General features: G+C 36.5%; 2 long non-coding RNA genes across 4 annotated transcripts in view; both read right to left on the bottom strand.

Moving 5' to 3' along the window:
* LOC149499645 (uncharacterized) overlaps window positions 1-19411 on the bottom strand; it is a 280521-nt gene that overhangs the window by 76676 nt on the left and 184434 nt on the right. The window lies entirely within an intron of this gene.
* Window positions 3514-6699, bottom strand: LOC149499647 (uncharacterized). 3 transcript variants are annotated; one of them, XR_016325591.1, is made up of 5 exons: window positions 6611-6685; window positions 5514-5669; window positions 5100-5157; window positions 3970-4715; window positions 3514-3881 (listed from the first exon to the last, which is right to left on the bottom strand). It is a non-coding gene; the product is annotated as an uncharacterized LOC149499647 (long non-coding RNA). The 3 variants fall into 3 exon arrangements; XR_016325590.1 differs by having other exon boundaries at window positions 5514-6699; XR_016325592.1 differs by having other exon boundaries at window positions 3514-3741; window positions 5514-6699.

Here is a 19411-nt window from a genome sequence, read left to right as displayed (position 1 = left end):
GTTTCGGCTTGAAGGGTGGGGCAGCTGTTGTTACTATACTGATACCTTACAACTCATGTCTCAAGACAGGTGGCGCATTTACGTTGTAAATGTCCATCGGCTCCAGCAACCACTTAACACCAGGTGGGCTGTGAGCTCGTCCACCCTTGTAAGCAATCTCTATATATAAAAATGAATTGCTGTTCGTTAGTCTCGCTAAAACTCGAGAACGGCTGAACCGATTTGGCTAATTTTGATCTTGAATTATTCGTGGAAGTCCAGAGAAGGTTTAAAAGGTAGATAAATATGAAAATTCTCGGAATTAAATAAAGTTTAGGTCTTTTATTTATCGATTGAGGCACTACGAAGTCTGCCGGGTCAGCTAGTAAAAAATAAAAATTAAAAAAGTATTTTTCCTATAAATGCCATATCCAAAACGCTTTCATAAATTCATGTGTAAGTGCAACGTAGCGTATACGATGGTTGTAGAAGCCTCGGGCGCATTGCGTGAACAAAGTATAGCATTGTTTCAAACGAGAAGCTAAGTTGGCAATGTATTTTGTATCCAACATTCTAGGGTTTACTTTACCCATACAGGGGATTGCTGAAAATACTTTGGTATCTTAACGATACGACGATATATATATATTTTAGGAACAAATACAGGCTGTGTTGCAACGTAGGCACGTTGCTGATACCACAAACGATAGCAGATAAAAAAGAGAGAGATGTCATAAGGACACTCTGTTGGAACGAAGTTCCTTTAGCTATATATTTTTTGTGTTCCCATTAAGTAATGATGATATATTTTAACATAAAGGGTCGGTTTGAAATAATGAAACGAATGTGAATAAAATTGATATTTGGGATAAATTTTCGGAAAAAAAAAGACGTGTGGCACTCGGGGACTGGCGCGGTAAAGCTATTGCAAAACATTTTATATCAACTTATGCAATTACAATTAGACAATAATAATTTTATATTAAAACAATAATAAAAATAAGATCACGCTATATTAATAAACATTAAACAAAGCAAAACATTAACTGTCCCCTTCACACTCATAAGCTAGACCGCGTGAGAGAGAGATGGGCAGACTTTTCATGATGCTCATGCAGTGCGACGTCACGTCGCGCGCTTATTCACAAATAATACACCAGCGCAACGTGTGAATGTGTTGAACGCGAGCTACATAGTAGGCGTAGTGGGGGTGTCAGGTTAATTTCGTTACGGAATTTCTTGAACGGAACTTCTTTAGTCGCCGCGCTCAAGGCCCGCGATAGAAGCTATGCAATAGCTTAAAATATATCACTATTTTTATTATCATTTGTAAATTATAAATATAAATAAAACACTTTTGCTTATTCCTAAAATTGACGGCGAGCTGAAAATGTTTCAGTTTCTAAATATTTATTTCAATAATACTTTTGAGCAGGACGATATGTGACACGAATAATAACATGAATTTGAACCCGTCAAATACCTTTATGATTAGGAAGAATTAAAATGTTTAAAAAATTTGGAGGAGATAAAAGGTTTTCTTAACTTAGTTTTGGCCTTTGAATCATCGTAGCTCGCGACCTGATGTTATTATGTCTACTAATCTAATTTACTACTACTGCCTACTAATCCGGACCAAAAAAGAAAAAAGAAAAAAAAGGAAAAAAAAAAAAAAAACGTTTTTTGGCGCGTAAACGTGAAAAAATTTAGGCGCACTGAATTTTAAAATTTGTTTTAAATATTTTTAACATAGTAATTTAGTGTATTGTTTTGTAAAATAATTTCATAGTATATGGTGGATAAGTTTGTATAAATAATTCGCTATGAGGAGAAGCGGGAAAAGGAAAAAAAAGAGGAAGGAAGATGAGAGCGAAACGGACGAAGGGGAAGAAAATTGTTTCTTTTCCAATACTTCGGACTCAGAAAGCTTTACACCAGAAATTGATCCGTATAAACCTTTTCAGGTTGAAAATTATCACAGGAAGTATCCGGATAATTCCAACAAAAATGAATTTATCGTATTTCTTTCTCATATAGTTGATGATCGCACATTCACTGACAAAGACCGCATGTATCTTTCTCAATGTATTCGCAAACACGGCGTCTCAGGTGTTTTACATTTGAGAACAATCAATAAATTTAAAGTTGGTATTACTTTTGACCTGGCCAATAACGCAAATGTTTTCTTACAAAATAAGAAGCTATTAGAAGAGCTTCGGTTAAAAGCAAGCATACCGGCCTCCGATACTGAAATTACTGGAGTGTTAACTTCAGTACCAGTAGGATTATCAAATAAAAAAATTTCAACTTTAATAGGTAGCTCTCGAAATATCATTCAGGTTCGTAGGTTTATGCGTAGGGTCAAGAATGACAACGGGTTAGTCACATTTCAACCAACACAGACAGTGGCAGTGACATTTGCTTCGACACAACTCCCACAGTACGTATACTTGGATTCTTGGCGACATGAGGTATCTCAGTATATTCCCCAAGTAAAACAGTGTCTAAGATGTTTGAAGTATGGTCACATAGCTAAATATTGTAAAAATGCAGAAGTATGCTCAATATGCACGGAAAACCATAACTTTAAATCATGCACAATGGCAATAATCAATGCCAAATGCGTAAACTGTGGTGGGAACCACGTTGCCATCTCATCTCAATGTCCTATTAAAAAGAAGAAAGTAGAAGAAAATAAAATAAAGTCTAAAACTGTTACCTATGCAAATATATTTGACGAAAAATCTTTTCCACAACTTACGAACAGACATATAGAAACTCAATTACAAAACTTAACTAAGTCCGAAATTTTTATGAATCTTTTAACCAAATCAATTCTTAAAGTAATTAATGACCAAAAAAATGATATACCAATTAACACTGGTTCCATACGTAACATCCTGCTTGAAACTTTCAGTCAAAAAACCTTATTTCCTTCTTAATGGATCATTTAAATATATTACAATGGAACTCACAAAGTATTCTTTGCAATAGATTATATTTAACACATTTCTTATACGAGCAAGATATTCATTTAGCAATTATATGTGAAACTTGGCTTCGTCCAGAAACCGTTTTCAAAATTAAAGGTTTTAACGTTGTTAGACATGATTCAGGCAATAAGCACAATGGAGTGGCCATTTTAATCAAAGATACTATTCAGTACAAGCATTTGCCAACTTTTTTAGACAATGGTCTCCAAAACATATGTGTGACAATTTTTCTTAATAATAAAGAATTAAGTTTAATTAGTTGTTACTGTCCTACTTATAGTTATCCCAGATTCGATAAAACTAAATTAGATAATCTCATAAAATCTATTCCACATCCTTTTATTTTGGCCGGTGATTTCAATGCTCACAATACATCTTGGGGTTGTAATTCAACATCACGTCGTGGTAGAGAGATTTTAGACGTCATCAATGATAATTGTCTAGTTCTGTTGAATGATGGGCAGGTTACTACTGTTGGATCTTCATCATGGCGTCCAAATGCATTAGACCTTACAATAGTTTCTCCAGAACTTGCCTAGTCTTGTGAATGGTCTGTACATAACGATCCTCTCGGCAGCTATCATCTTCCAGTATTAATTAAATTCCATTTAACAACTGCAACTGATATCCACAACACACTTCATACAACTCTTCCTGTTTATCCAAATTACAAATGTGTCGATTGGAATTCTTATAAAAATCGTGTAGATGTTGGTCTTCAAAAAATAAATTTCAGCCAATATTCATCTTTAGAAAGTTACGATATATTCTGTAAATTATTGGTCGATTCAGCTCAGGCTTGTAGTGGCGGTTCTCGTAGTAAACAAAATATATCATCTCGTAAAGGTCCTATTCCACGACCTAGACTACCTTGGTGGAATTTGAAATGCTTTGATGCTGTTGTAAAATCTAAAGAGGCATATGTGAAGTTTAAAAATTGTCCATCACAAGAAAATTATATAAACTTTAAAAAACAACAAGCTTTTAAAAAACTTACATTAAAAATAGAAAAACATAACAGTTGGGTCCGTCTTTGTGAATCATTCAATCGCTCAACACCATTGTCTTTGATCTGGAAACATATGAGGAAATTTGGTAAAATTTATAATTCAAAAGGAGAGCAAGATGGTTGGGTTTTGGAGTTTCTTGAAAAATACAGTTCTGTTTATCAAAATCAGCTACAAATTGAAAATGTTTTATCAACTAATAACAACAGTTTTTTATGTGATTCTTTTACTCTCCAAGAGTTGAAATCTGCAATCGCTTCTCGTAAAGATACAGCATTCGGTTTTGATGGTATTCCATACATTTTGTTTAAAAATCTCAGTGATTCTGCTCTGAGAAAAATATTGTTGATTTTGAATGAATTGTGGTTAAATATTGAAATCCCAACAGACTGGAAAATTGACATTTTAGTACCTGTATTAAAACCTCAAAAACCTAAATACAATACTAATTCTTATCGCCCAATAACTCTCACTTCATGCGTGGGTAAACTTTTTGAACAGTTGTTAAAACAAAGATTGGAATTTTTTGTTGAAAAATATAATTTAATATCTGACAATCAGTATGGTTTTCGTAAAGGTAAATCTGCACATGAAAGCTTCTGTCAATTGCATTTAGATATTTGTAATAGTGTTGTAAATAAAGATTGTCTTGTTGCTGTATTTTTTGATATTTCTGGAGCATTTAACAGTGTTGATATTGATGTCCTCTTCAAAGAACTGTGTGGTTTAGGTATACCTGTCAAAATTGTAAATTGGGTTCATAATTTCTTACTAAATAGAAAGGTTTATGCTAAATATAATGGTAAAATTTATGGTCCTATGTCTTCTTCAACAGGTGTTTGTCAAGGAGGAATATTGTCACCCCTGTTATTTCTTTTGTATATACACAGATTAAATGAAATATTAGGCACTAATATAAAAAACTTACAGTTTGCAGATGATTTAGTAATATACGCTAGTGGGAAAAATATCCAGCAAGTGATTGCTGATATAAATTTAGCTCTAACAAAGTTACATGAATATTTTAGTTACTTAAAACTTGAAGTTAATGCGGCCAAATCAAAAGTTTTGGTTTTTGGTAAACATTCTTCTATTCCTCCCGTAGTATACAACAACTTACCATTGGTTCTGTCGTTAGAGGCTAAGTTTCTTGGTGTTTTATTCACAACTTCATTATCCTGGAATGAATATGTAGAATTAATTATTGCAAGAGCCAATAGAGCTTTGAATATATTAAAGAGTTTGTCAAAAATCAGTTGGGGAGCAGACCCTAAAATACTGCTGATGTTGTACAAATCATTGGTCAGAAGTCATTTTGAATATGGTTTTTTGTGTTTTGGTTCAGTCCATAAACTTGTTGATAAACTTGATAAAATACAAAACAATGCCTTACGCTTAATTACTGGTGCATTTAAAACCACACCTATTAATGCAATGCAATTAGAGTGTAATTTACCACCAATCAAAATCAGATTAGAGCATCTAAAAGAAAGATTCATTTTAAAAATATATACAAATAAAAACAATACATTACTTAATTATTTGTCATCTGCTTCTTCTACTTTCTTCAATAAATGTCCATTTGTTCTTGAAAATATATCTGGGTTTCTTCAATTTCTTCATGATGCACATATTCAGCGAAATGAATCCCATTTTCCTTGTTATCAAGGTGAATTTGAAAGTAAATACCCTGATATAAATATAGTAATAGATTCTGAATTACATAGAAAAGAACAAGTATATGAAAAATTTTTTTCTTGGCGAGATCATAGATTCATTTATACAGATGGGGCTAAAAATGATATATGCACATCTTTTGCTGTTTATGATAGTGTCCTGAAAGATGGACTTGGATATAAACTTGATAACAACTTGAGCATATATTCTGCTGAAGCTGTTGCAGTTCTGTCTGCATTGCAACATATAGATAAGCATAAAAATACTTGTTCAAAGTGGGTTATTGCCACTGATTGTATGAGCCTATTAAAAAGTCTTGAAAATAATGTAAATAAAACAAATGTAAATTATTTAGTGTATAGTATAAAACAACTTTTGTATTATTTGAATGTAGTTTGTCATGTAAATATTGTACTAGTTTGGGTTCCATCCCACATTGGCATATTGGGCAATGAAAAAGCTGACCATTTAGCAACCATGATAACAAATTATAGTGCGGGTTCTGTCCCATATTTTGAAGTTGGAATTCCTTTCACAGATATTCATAGTTGTCTTAAAAAAAGAATGTGTGATAACTGGAAGAAACATTGGGATCATTCTACTCAAGTCTTATCTAAGGGTACTTGGTACAGTCTTTTGAATTCTGAAGTAAATAAAAGACCTTGGTTTTGTAAAGGAGAATATGTAAATAGAAAGTTTTATTCTATTTTATGTCGTTTGAGGTTTGGTCATTGTCGTCTGAATTACCATCTATATCGTATGAGAATGATTCTCAGTGACTTGTGTGATCGTTGTGGAAATGCTGAACAACAATCTATAAACCATATTCTATTTTCTTGCCCATCCTTTAACATTCAGCGCCTTGTGTTAATGGATGAGTTACAGGACGTTTATGGATCTTCAAATTTGGTACCGCGCTGCATACAAGATCTATTGAAGAATGAGTCTACATACCAGTATATTTGCAAATTTTTTGTAAATACTGGAATAGAATTATAATCTAAATTGGCGATCTGAATTATAAAAAAAAAAAAAAAAATTCAATTTGACATATGTCAGTATATTTTCAAGGAAAAGATTACAGGACTTGACGTACCAACTAAGAATACTATGGACTGAAAACACTCCCGGATTATGAAAAATGAAATAACGGAAGACAATACATTGTTACTTAAAAACTTAAGACTAATTTTACGAAAGACGAGGCTGTAAGGACTCAGTCCATTGCCTGCTTGCAAGAGCAAAACATTAAAAAAAAAAAAAAAAGAAAAAAAAGGATAATGAATACTTGTCCCTCTGCCGGTTCATTACGTAGGAACTTGTTGGGACACGCTATCGGACTTTGTAAGTCACTGCGAAACAAAATTAAAATGTAAATTTCTTTCGGAACGACCGAAAAAGTTTTGTGAATCGGCACATGATTTTTGTCCCTTAGTTCTAATACAAGAACACTACGACACAATGGAATAAACAACAGTAGAGGACTCGTGCACTTCCATCTTGACGCGATATAATATCTACTAATATTATAAAGAAGAAAGATTTGTTTGTTTGTTTGTATTGAATAGGCTCCGAAACTACTAAACCGATTTGAAAAATTCTTTCACTGTTTGGAAGCTACACTTTTCCCGAGTAGCATAGGCTATAATCTTTTTTGAAAAAATTAGGGATCCTTACTAAAACTCCAATAATGTAACCCAAGGTGTAAAAAAATTACCAAAATATTCTTTACATCGCGTGCCCTGCGAGAACTATTCATAATAGAATAAAATAATGTAGTACAACTTTGTAGAACACATTATTATTTACAAAAAGTGTCGCGAGAGTTATAGTTATGCCGCAATAAGTGTTCTTTTATTTAAGAAAATAATACAACGACAAATATCTTTGAAATTTTTGTTAAAAACCCGAGCGGAGCCGGAGCGGGCCGCTAGTTACAAATAGACAAAAAAGACGACGGTATGGACATGTGATGAGACAAAATGAAAATTAGGTTGGTAAGAGACTGTTAACTTTGAATGAGGAAGGATATAGAGGAAGAGGTAGACCTAAGAACAAATTGATTGATTTCGTGAAAGACGATGTGTGTAAAAGGGGAGTGAGCGAAAATATGATATAGGAGTATAGAAGGATAAAAATTGTTGCGCCGACCCCAGGTGACTGGGAGAAGGGCAGGAGAATGATGAGTCTACTAAGGAAAATTTAATAAAATAAATAACAAGAAATATTTTTACACGATTTTCGTACCGTATCACGTCTTGGTAGATTGCGTTGTCTACGTTTTTTTGTTTATCAAAAAACAAACTTAGCGTATTACTTATTGCTTTATTTTCGTCGAGTGGTGAGCCTCTTTGTTCCTGATCTCTGATTCGTGTGCTATGGAGATAGGACAAATAATTACGCGGCTTCTGTTTTATTTAGTTATGTTACGTAATTTAAGCTAAAAATGCAAGCCGATCCTCGGAGTTGCTTAATTTTTTTTAGTGTTAATGAATGCCGAGGGACATATATCTGGTCTGCTGACATTTTAAAATACTTCCAAGCAATGTATGACCGCTAATCTTTTTATTACTCGTATATTGTCGATGCACGGACATCAAAGCTTCCCATCATCTGTAAGCGGAGTAAAATGTTCCTTCGGAACATGGTGACACTTTACGAAACTTGCATAAGGCCCGTCATGACTTACGCGAGTGTGGTATTTACTCACGCGGCCCGCACACACATATACACCCGCCAATCCCCACAATCTCGTTTTTGAAGGTTAGCCGTCGGAGCTCCATGGTTCGTGAGGAACGTCGACTTACACGACGGCTTGGACCTCGAATCGATCCGAAAATACATGAAGTCCGCATCGGAACGTTACTTCGATAAGGCTATGCGTCATGATAATCGCCTTATCGTTGCTGGCCCTGACCACTCCCCGAATCCTGATCACACAGGAGCCAGTCACCGTCGACGCCCTAGACACGTCCTTATGGATCCATCAGATCCATATAACCTTTGCATTAGACACCTTCAGCTCTAACATTAGGAGCAGGCTTAGGGACCTCGGTAACTGTACTCGTCGAACTCGACAAAGAGGTTGACGTGCAACCTAACCCATGCATCAGCCCGCCGAGTTTCTCGCCGGATCTTCTCAGCGAGTCGCGATTCTGATCCGGTAGTAGATTCATTCGCGAAGCAGCTGCTCTTGAGTTGTTGGGTCTCCTTCGGAAGCACTCGGGCAGCTGTTAGCAAATCCCACCCCTCTTGGCTGAGCCTTTGCTCGCCCACCTATCCTGGTGAAACTGGAAAGGCCTCCGGGCCATCAGTAATCCTTCAATCATAAAAAAAACATCAAAGTTCTCTCGCTTCGTCACTTTGTGCACCCAGCTAGCCGCTCCCCAATGTCATGACAAATGTCATATATCTATATATCATCATCATCATCATCATCATATAGTCGGCTATTCTTGGCAGAGCAGTCGTGGTCATGTGGAATCCTTGTTTATTGTTACGCGCTGAGGGTTCGGGATAAATAAAATTTCACCAAAGTACAACTTAAAAACTGTATTCAATACTTAAAACACTTAAACTTTGTGAAGTACAAACACTTCAAAACACTCAATAAACACTTTAAAACTCTCAATTCGCTTGTTCCGCTTCGCTTCAGGTGATCAGTTCGCTGTTTCGCTTCGAGTAGTTCCGATTACTCACTGACTGCGTGCCATCCCTGCAACGCTTTTATAGTCGATACCTCATTCCTAGAATTATCGTGAATATTCCACACATCTCTAGTAGTCGTTTCCACTATCTGACAATAGATGGAGTTGTACTTCTCAAGCGTTCTAGATCCTTCGATATTTGTTCGACTATTCGGCGATAGATGGCGTTACTGTTACCGGCGTAACAATATTAAGGCTTTTTTTTCCTACCTAAGCTGGTAGCCTTGAGAGGCTATTCCAGCGTAATCTTAACTAGCTCACGGGGCTCAAACCTGACGACGTTGCTAACACGAACCCTAGCAAAAGCCGTGCATCGCAGAATCTACCACCGGATCGGAAACGCGACCCACTGAGAAGATCCGGCGAGAAACTCAGTGGGCTGTGTCTGAGGGTTTAAGGCCTTGACAACTGTTCTCCATAGTTCGCGAACTGAGGCTTGACGCACACACTCGTTAAGTGGGGTTTTGGAAAGGATTTTCATCTGATAAGTCCAGCGCATAGGTTTAATATTATTAATACCTGAAGCAAAAGCTTTGTACCCCTTATTACGAAAATTGTGAAAAGGAGTATGAAATTTTGCACACTTATAGAGAATATAGAGAAGGAGTGCAGAAAGTAAATTTTTTTTTAAATTATGCATAAAAATACAATAAATCAATTACAAACACTATCATGTAATTGAAACACACACACGCTAGCATACTATTTGTTTATTGTCAAACTTTTCTTATTGCTTATAGTCTGTGATCAAATCGAGAATAGATTATTGTTTGTCTTTATGAATATTGATCTACTGCATAGTCTTGACGAAATCTTTGATTAAAGAAGTATAATAATCCTTGACAATAGAATCATAATAGTGTACAAATTTATAATTTCAATTAATTATAGTTGAATTTCGATTACCGGGAGACCAGCAGTTAAAATAAAATTGTAAACTCTTAGAAGAAAAAGGAGAGCTTAAGTTACGAGAAAAAAATCTTTTTGATGCCATTAACACTGAAATAAAAAGTGAGAGAGAAAAGTTCTCGAAACGCCGCTATCATTGATATTTTACATACGAGAGTTCTAAAAATATGCAAAACATCAAAAAGTCTGTCCGAATCTAAACGAGACGCAAGGTTGGCACAAGTCGCAGTTAGTATGTAGAGTTTCCAATTTACAACAGCTTGCTGCGAGTTTATTTGCATCTCCCTAGCGTTGTAAGCATTGCTTTAGACGAGAATTCGAAACTACGAAAAGAAATGGATAAGCCATTTAATATCAGAAAGGGAATGAGATTATTTCGACTTTTTTAAATAAATAAATAACTAGGATGATATCACGCACGGTCATCCGGCCCCAAATTAGGATTCGTTGTGATACGATTACCCTTTACTGACATACATACTTATATGCGTTTAAATATATACATATATGTATATGTCGGATACGGTCTTTATTTTGGTAGCTAAACGAAACACAGCACGATTCCCGAGAGATGGCAGCACGATTGCGGTATCGTCGGAACTCGGCTAACTTCGTGCTACGACAGAGCCTAGCCGATGGAGGCGCGTAGACGCCATCACACTTACCAATCAGCCTTCTCGGAGAGCGGTGCCTCTGTCTTAAAAACTGTCATTCGTTTTCGTTTGCTAACGTCAAGAGAAGATTTATAAATTACTGGTGGTAGGACCTCTTCTGAGTCCGCGTGGCTAGGTACCACCACCCTGCCTATTTCTGCAGTGAAGCAGTAATGCGTTCGGATTGAAGGGTGGGGCAGCCGTTGTAACTATATATGTATACTGAGACCTTAGAACTTATATCTCAAGGTGGGTGGCGCATTTACGTTGTAGATGTTTATGGGCTCCGGTAACCACTTCACACCAGGTGGGCTGTGAGCTCGTCCACCCATCTAAGCAATAAAAAAAAAGATCTAAGCCAACAAACGTGATTGGTGTACTCAATATTTCTCTTAGGTCGATCATCCTGTTCGCCTCTACGATGTCTGACGATGGTGTTAATAATTGTGGCTTCTCCGACATATAGATAACAAACATCCAGATAAAGAGCAAACAAACCTGTCCATCACGCGAATGTTGCGGGAATCGAACTCTCGACCCCCAGCGCAACAGTTAAGGACGCTAACTATTGCACCACCGAGTCAGTAAACAAGAAATTTAAGACTTTTTAGTTAACCTGTCGTGGATATTGTCAGTCTTGGACACGAGGTCACACGCTTCATTGAAATAACGACCGTCATATGGAATAATACAGGGATAATCGATTCGCAGATATCGGCAGGTAATTAGTACATGCTTGCGTGGATTCCTAATAGATAATTATTGTAACCGTCAGAGTAAGTGTGAATAGGTCTACTTACGAAATTGCCGTTTTTATACAAAAAAACATTAAAGCTATACTTTTTAAATGTTTTTTACTTCTAACAATCAAAATACGCAAAGATTTTTTTCCCCTACTGATAGCCTTGAGAGGCTATTTCAGCTTCACCCTAACGTTTGTAGGTGAGCTCACGGGGCTCAAACCGGAGAGTTGCTAACACTGACCCTAGCAAGAGCAGTGCTTCGCAGAATCTACCACCGGATCGGAAACGCGACCCACTGAGAAAATCCGGCGAGAAACTTAGTGGGCTGTGTCTGTGGGTTAATTCGCTCGTCGAGCCCTTCGTCGCAAGCGACGGGATCGACGAGGACGGTGACCAGTGCTTGTGGTGCCTAAAAGCACCGTTAATGGATCAGGAGGATCCGTAATGACGTGCTTTGGGCGACGTCGACACGCAAAGATACGGCTTCTCTTTCTTTAAATCAGGTTTGTGGTGAGTGTATATCGATAGGTTGCTTCGCTGTGCTGATGTCCATGAGCCATGGTAACCACTCATCATCAGATGGGCTGAATTCTCGTCCGTCTGCAAGCGTAAAAAAAGATCAGCTCAGAATATTGTTGTTCGGAACTTAATATAAATACAACATTTTCATGAAATTGTATTTGGTGATTTTTTTTGGTTTTTATCACATGTCTTCTGTTCGCTATATCTACTTCTACAAGTATGTACGTATTTCATTAGAAACACCTTACAATGGAATTCGAGAACCTGCATAGTCATTGTCATGCATTTACTGGTGGTAAAACCTTTTGTGAGTCCGCACGGGTAGGTACCACCACCTTGCCTATTTCTGCCGTGAAGCAGTAGTGCGTTTCGGCTTGAAGGGTGAGGCAGCCGTTGTAACTATACTGAGACCTTAAAACTTATATCTCAAAGGTGGGTGGCGCATTTACGTTGTAGATGTCTATGGGTTCCAGTAACCATTTAACACCAGGTGGGCTGTGAGCTCGTCGGCACATCTAGGCAATAAAAAAAAAAGATGTCTATGGGTTTCAGTAATCATTTAACACCAGGTGGGCTGTGTACTCGTCCACCAGTCTAAGCAATAAATAAAAAATCATATCGCCCGATACTAGCCCTTCAAAGTCTAAAATAAAGTAGTTTGCCAACTTTTTGTGTTTTAGTGGGGGAAAAAACACTTTTCGCTACCAAATATCCTCCAAATCTCCACCTCAGATACTCCGTTGCTCTTTGGGATTCTGTTTCGTTCATACATTCATATTACGATAAGTTACATCCAAAATTTTCATACGTCGTGTGCACCGCGACAAGAATCTTCAATTCAAACGTTCCCCTTGTTTATACGGCTGTTTCGAGTTTATTTGATCACCTGAGTTAGCTGTCTTATCACATACAGGCGTGTTTAAAATTTGTCTTATTTTTGGGACGGAGTTCCTTTTTCGCACGTTTTGCACGCGAGCTGAGCGAGTTGACCGAAAAAATATTCTAACAATGAAAAATGACACCAAAAACCGATACATTTTTGTAGTAATTTTTTGGGACTTCCCGATCACCTAAGAAACTGAAGTTTTTATCTATCGATAAATATTTTTTATCCAAGAAATAATAATAAATTAGTTAATATTTTTTCTCAGTAATCTATATATTAATACGTGAAGCAAAAACTTTGTACCCCTTTTTACGAAAATTGCGTGGACGGAGGAGTATGAAATTTCCCAAGCTTATAGGGAATGTAAAGAAGGAGGTTTTTTTAATTATGTATAAATAATACATTAAATCAATAAAAATAAAAATTACACACACTACCATATACTTGACACATACACGCATGCATACTATTTGTTTACGGTCTTTTCTTAGTCTGTGGTCAAATTGAGAATAGATGAAATATTGTTTATTTTTATTAATATTTGTCTAAAATGTAGTCTTGGCGAAATCTGTGAATAAAGAAGTACAATAATCTTAGATCTTATCTACAATAGACCCTTAATAATGTTCAAAATTTATTATAGTCGAATTTCGATTTCTGCGGGACCACTAGCTATTGTAGAACGCCAATACAAAATGCAATGCCAATTTTATTCGCATTTATTTAAATTTTATCATTCGTTTAACTATGATAGGCCGTATGTTTCGTCCGCCTACAAGGGCAATAAAAAAGAAAGAAATCTATATTTTTCATATAATTAATTATATACACAATAGAACGTAACTTAATTCCACTAATTATTTACGTTAATAGAAAAAAAGATCTCCCAAATATAGTCGATTGTTTTTTTTGGAGTTTACTCCTTTAGAATCGATTTACATATATAGGCCCGGGGTATGAAAATTATGGGGACCAAAATCGTACTAGCATGTCACACGAAATGCGTTATGCGCCTGATTGGCTCCTGATTGCGTGATGCGTGCGCGCGCCAATCAAAATCGTACTAGCATGTCACACGAAATGCGTTATGCGCCTGATTGGCTCCTGATTGCGTGATGCGTGCGCGCGCCAATCAAAATCGTACTAGCATGTCACACGAAATGCGTTATGCGCCTGATTGGCTCCTGATTGCGTGATGCGTGCGCGCGCCAATCAGGAGCCAACGCGCGGCCGCGTTATCGCAGGTGACGCCGGGCTGCTGCGCCGGCAGTCCGCCACAAAGCCTCGTACTGATCGCACGTTTCTCTCATTATTGTATTTTCATATATTTGTTAGTCGTTTGTTTTGTGTCTCGTTAATTTGTTAATAATCTGTAGTGTATCGTGTTGTCGTAATATAGAACTATTTCTCGTATTGTTTCGTTTAATTTTTTATATCCAGTAAACTCCAGTCGTGCGTCGGAGCGGACACACACACTTTTTGGAGTTTACTCCTTTAGAATCGATTTACATATATAGGCCCGGGGTATGAAAATTATGGGGACCAAAATCGTACTAGCATGTCACACGAAATGCGTTATGCGCCTGATTGGCTCCTGATTGCGTGATGCGTGCGCGCGCCAATCAAAATCGTACTAGCATGTCACACGAAATGCGTTATGCGCCTGATTGGCTCCTGATTGCGTGATGCGTGCGCGCGCCAATCAAAATCGTACTAGCATGTCACACGAAATGCGTTATGCGCCTGATTGGCTCCTGATTGCGTGATGCGTGCGCGCGCCAATCAGGAGCCAACGCGCGGCCGCGTTATCGCAGGTGACGCCGGGCTGCTGCGCCGGCAGTCCGCCACAAAGCCTCGTACTGATCGCGCGTTTCTCTCATTATTGTATTTTCATATATTTGTTAGTCGTTTGTTTTGTGTCTCGTTAATTTGTTAATAATCTGTAGTGTATCGTGTTGTCGTAATATAGAACTATTTCTCGTATTGTTTCGTTTAATTTTTTATATCCAGTAAACTCCAGTCGTGCGTCGGAGCGGACACACACACTTTTTTTTTTTTATTATGTCCGTTTTTCGGTATGTCGGATTTATCTTACGTAGAACCTTTTGAAAAGTTGAATATGAAAAGTTAAAATCATACTTATCCAACCTAATGTATACTAGAACTTGTTTCTGTAAAGTCGAGATGTATTTTTATAAGAAACATCTTCAATTCCAATGGTAGCGACGCCAAGGACTTCAATCCGAAACGTAATTACGAATGTATGTGGCACAACACTATAAAGAGACCATATTATTATTATTGTGTATGCGCTGTATACAATGTTGAAGAATTTTATTGCGCAACCGTAAATAGGAACTCCGGAATGAATATATTTGTAGGGACGTAAAAATGGTGACCGTAAAGATGTGGAGTTTTAAAGATTTAATTAATTAACCCAAGGTCATCTTCATTTCGTCGGATCTAAAAGATGGTGTTAAGTTTTGAAAGAGAGAGAGCGAGAGAAAGAGAGAGAGAGAGAGAGAGAGAGAGAGAATACAGTATATTGCACACCAAAACACAATTTACATTCAAAAACAGTTAAAAAGCAGATACATTTGTACAATAGGACTTATCGCTAAAAGCGTTCTCTTCCAGGCAACTGTTTAATTTACAGAAATTCTGGAAATTATAAAAATATTAGCAGATATGTTGCGGTGTACTATTGACAATTCATTATTATAGAAATTAAATACATACAATAAATAGATGTATACCGTTTACATATAATATGAAATAGCAATTTGATTTATATACCAATACACCCACCTACATACACATAATGAATAAACAGTTTGGAAATGATAAATGATAATGATAATGACAACACTAAGCAGATAAGTAATGTTCCTTCACCATTCTTTTAAAGTAGATGAAAGTTGGAGCACTTGTCACTGCATCCAGCAAAGCATTCCACAATCGAACCGCCTGGATGATGAATGAATGAAAAGAGGAAAACTAATTAGAAATGCAAAGTTATGGAAATGGATCAAAAATGTTTTAGAAATATACTAGCTACCCGCCCTCGCTTTGCTTCGGAAACTGTAATTTATTATTTATTTCTCCACTATTTAATGGATGTTATTATACATATAAACCTTCCTCTTCAATCACTCTATCTATTAAAAAAAACCGCATCAAAATCCGTTGCGTAGTTTTAAAGATTTAAGCATACATAGGGATATAGGGACCGAGAAAGCGACTTTGTTTTATACTATGTAGTGATTAGGTGTTCAGTTGCTTGACGTTTCTCTTCGAGTACGAAAAGTCGCCACACTACAGACATAATCCAATTCGCTGTATAATCAAGGGCATCCTTCCGAAGTTACTAGACCTGATTTCTACAACGATGGACGGAGAAAGCCATGGAAAACATAGAAATAATTATGGTATTTAATTTTGTCGACATTCGTTTTGGGAAAAGACCAACGGAACTATGATAGAGTTGTCGCGATGTTTCCTCGTGGTATTTTCATTCAGAATATATGGTGGTAAGTCTTTTCTCTATTCTCTAAATTTTCCGATGGATAAATATTTGATTTAGGATTCAGCATAATCAGTTTGCTCACGCGCACCAGGTTTTTAATTCCTGGATGGACCAGATCAAGATTATTTAGTTTAATAATTATAGCGTGAATCCAGACTAAGAAACAAGGAAAGCAGTGACACTCAATCAAGCCTAGAATATGCTCTACCACCAAAACAAAGAAAAGAGAACGTCAATTTAAAAAATAATAAAACTTACATTGTTTATTTACCTAAATTATGTAACCGGGTAAACAGTTTAAGTAAATGAAGTGAGAAGTGAACTCAGCAATATTACAGTTACAGCCGATTACGAGAAACGCTGAGCCAATGGCGTCAACTTAGTCGAAATTTACCTAAGCCGGTATAATAAACGTATTTTAACTGTATTCATAGTTAAGACTTGACGTGTTTCGTAGATTAGCTTAGATTAGTGTACAATGATGACCAGAACCATAGGCGCTTGTATACCATACTGTATACTGCAGTAAGAAGGCCGCTAAAGTCCTTGAAATTGAGGTCTAAGTGTTATTTGTATTGGTCATCCTACTCGATAATTTAGACCGCGCAGACGATTTGCTTCGAGAATAGGTAAGATGGTGATACATACTCGTTTGGACTATTTTCCGCTTAGTATCTAATTGACTATGCAAATTATAATACTATACATGTAACCTCTATATGATTTGATGACATAAATCTTAAAAGAGGACATAATATGTTATACAGGTTACATAAATGATATTGAAACATTAGAAGAAGGAACATTAGCAACATAAAAAAAAATATTGAAAATTGAAATATAAAAACATAAAAACTGGTGAAGCAATAGCTTTAAATGTTGTTTCTCTTAATAGAGCAACTCAGTTTGTGCTACAGTTTTACTGGGCTACACTTTATTTTAATGTGAATAAAATAACACATTATAAAACAACATTTCTACAGCCAGTTAGGAGAAAAAATTGATAAATTAAAATAAAACACATCGCTCGATTGGTTTACGACTCTTCCAATTTTAGTGTGCGCTTTTACACTAAAAACTACGTATATCTTTAACTACTAATTCCTAAGTATTCATTCCGTTGAAAAAATATATATCCAATTCCGCGGTAGGCCCAAGAAACGCTGGTTGGATGTGATAAAGCCGGATATGGAGGAGAATAACCTCACCCAGAAGGATGCCGAAAATCGGGCAAAGTCGAGGAGCTTAAGTAAGAAAGCGAACCATGGCACTTTAACGGGAAAACGCTAGGGAGAAGAAGAAATGATTCTCCGATCTCATCAACTAAACAAACTAATAAGGAGGGTTTTGGAATCGCCGTTTTAGACAAAATTCTGTAAGCATATTATGACAGTACTCTTTCTAAAACATATGATCACATTTAAAGCCAAACTGATTAAAATAGAATTAACGCAGTTAGATAGTGTTGCTCTTTTCCAAAATCTAAACTACACATGTTGCACTTCATCGTTTATACCACGGTCGGAATTAATTAATCCTCTAGCAACGAGTAGCATCCCCTATAGCGAAGGTCGGTTTGCGCGGCGCCAGAACTCTTATACTTTAAGTCTTATTAAACTTGACAACAGAGTGAATGTAATGCAATTGTATTTGCGATTTTAATTAAATTGAATTATAGTGACGATAAAACATTTTACGATTTTAGCTTTTAGTTGTTTATTGGTTTTGGAACGAAGTTCCTTACGGGATGATGCGGAGGGGTACCCTAACTGGGAAAAAACGTCCGTAACGTAAGATTTTTATTATTTATGTATAGTCTTAGTATGATGGCTATACAGTGTCTAATGTATAGTCTACGTGATGACGGTTATTACTATTATTCATACCTATATAAATAGCTGTTTCTTTGTGTATTATAATTATATATTTTTTTATCATTGTGAATAAAATGAAGTTGATAATTTTGTAAAGTAATTTTTATTTTTATTTTTATCAATAAAAAAATCATGATGAAAATGTATACCCGAATAATTATATTCTTTATACCTCGAATAGAACTTAAAATTAATATTTTTATACTAAGGAACTTCGTTCCTATTCGGTGTCCCCTGACACCACACATCTTTTGGTTTGGAATTGGTTTTAAAGAGCGGACGGTTAGCGTGGTATGGACATGTGATGCGTAGAGAGGAGATGCATGTGACTAGGAGATATATGGAAATGGTAGTACAAGATAGAGGGGGAGGTGGTCGACCGAATAAGACATGGATGGAGTGTGTGAATGGCGATATGCGAGAGAGAGGAGTGAGTGTCGAGATGACGGCTGATAGAAGAGAATTGAATAGAAAAATTCACCGCGCCGACGCAACCTCGTGGAATAAGGTGGAGACATAGAAGAAGTGGGCTCTTACTGGTGGTAGGACCTATTGGTGAGTCCGCGCGGGTAGGTACCATCGCCTTGCCTATTTCTGCCGTGAAGCAGTAATCCGTTTCGGTTTGAAGGGTGCGGCAGCCGTTGTAACTATACTGAGATCTTAGAACTTATATCTCAAGGTGGGTGGCGCATTTACGTTGTAGATATCCATGGGCTCCAGTAACCACTTAACACCAGGTCGGCTGTGAGCTCGTCCACCCATCTAAGCAATAAAAGAAAAAAAAGTTATTTATTGGTTTATTTTACTGCATTAATTTCGTAATCCACCATGATCGGATATTCTCGCATCGCTCAACAACACCGCAATTCGTTTTGATATGCTAGTCTAAAAAGAGTCATAGTATGACGAAATGTATATTTAAAAATTATACATAA

Source organism: Bombyx mandarina, chromosome A1, assembly GCF_030267445.1.
Source record: "Bombyx mandarina strain Sakado chromosome A1, ASM3026744v2".
In the NCBI taxonomy this organism is placed as follows: Eukaryota; Metazoa; Arthropoda; class Insecta; order Lepidoptera; family Bombycidae; genus Bombyx; species Bombyx mandarina.
This window is presented reverse-complemented; position numbering and strand designations above follow the sequence as displayed.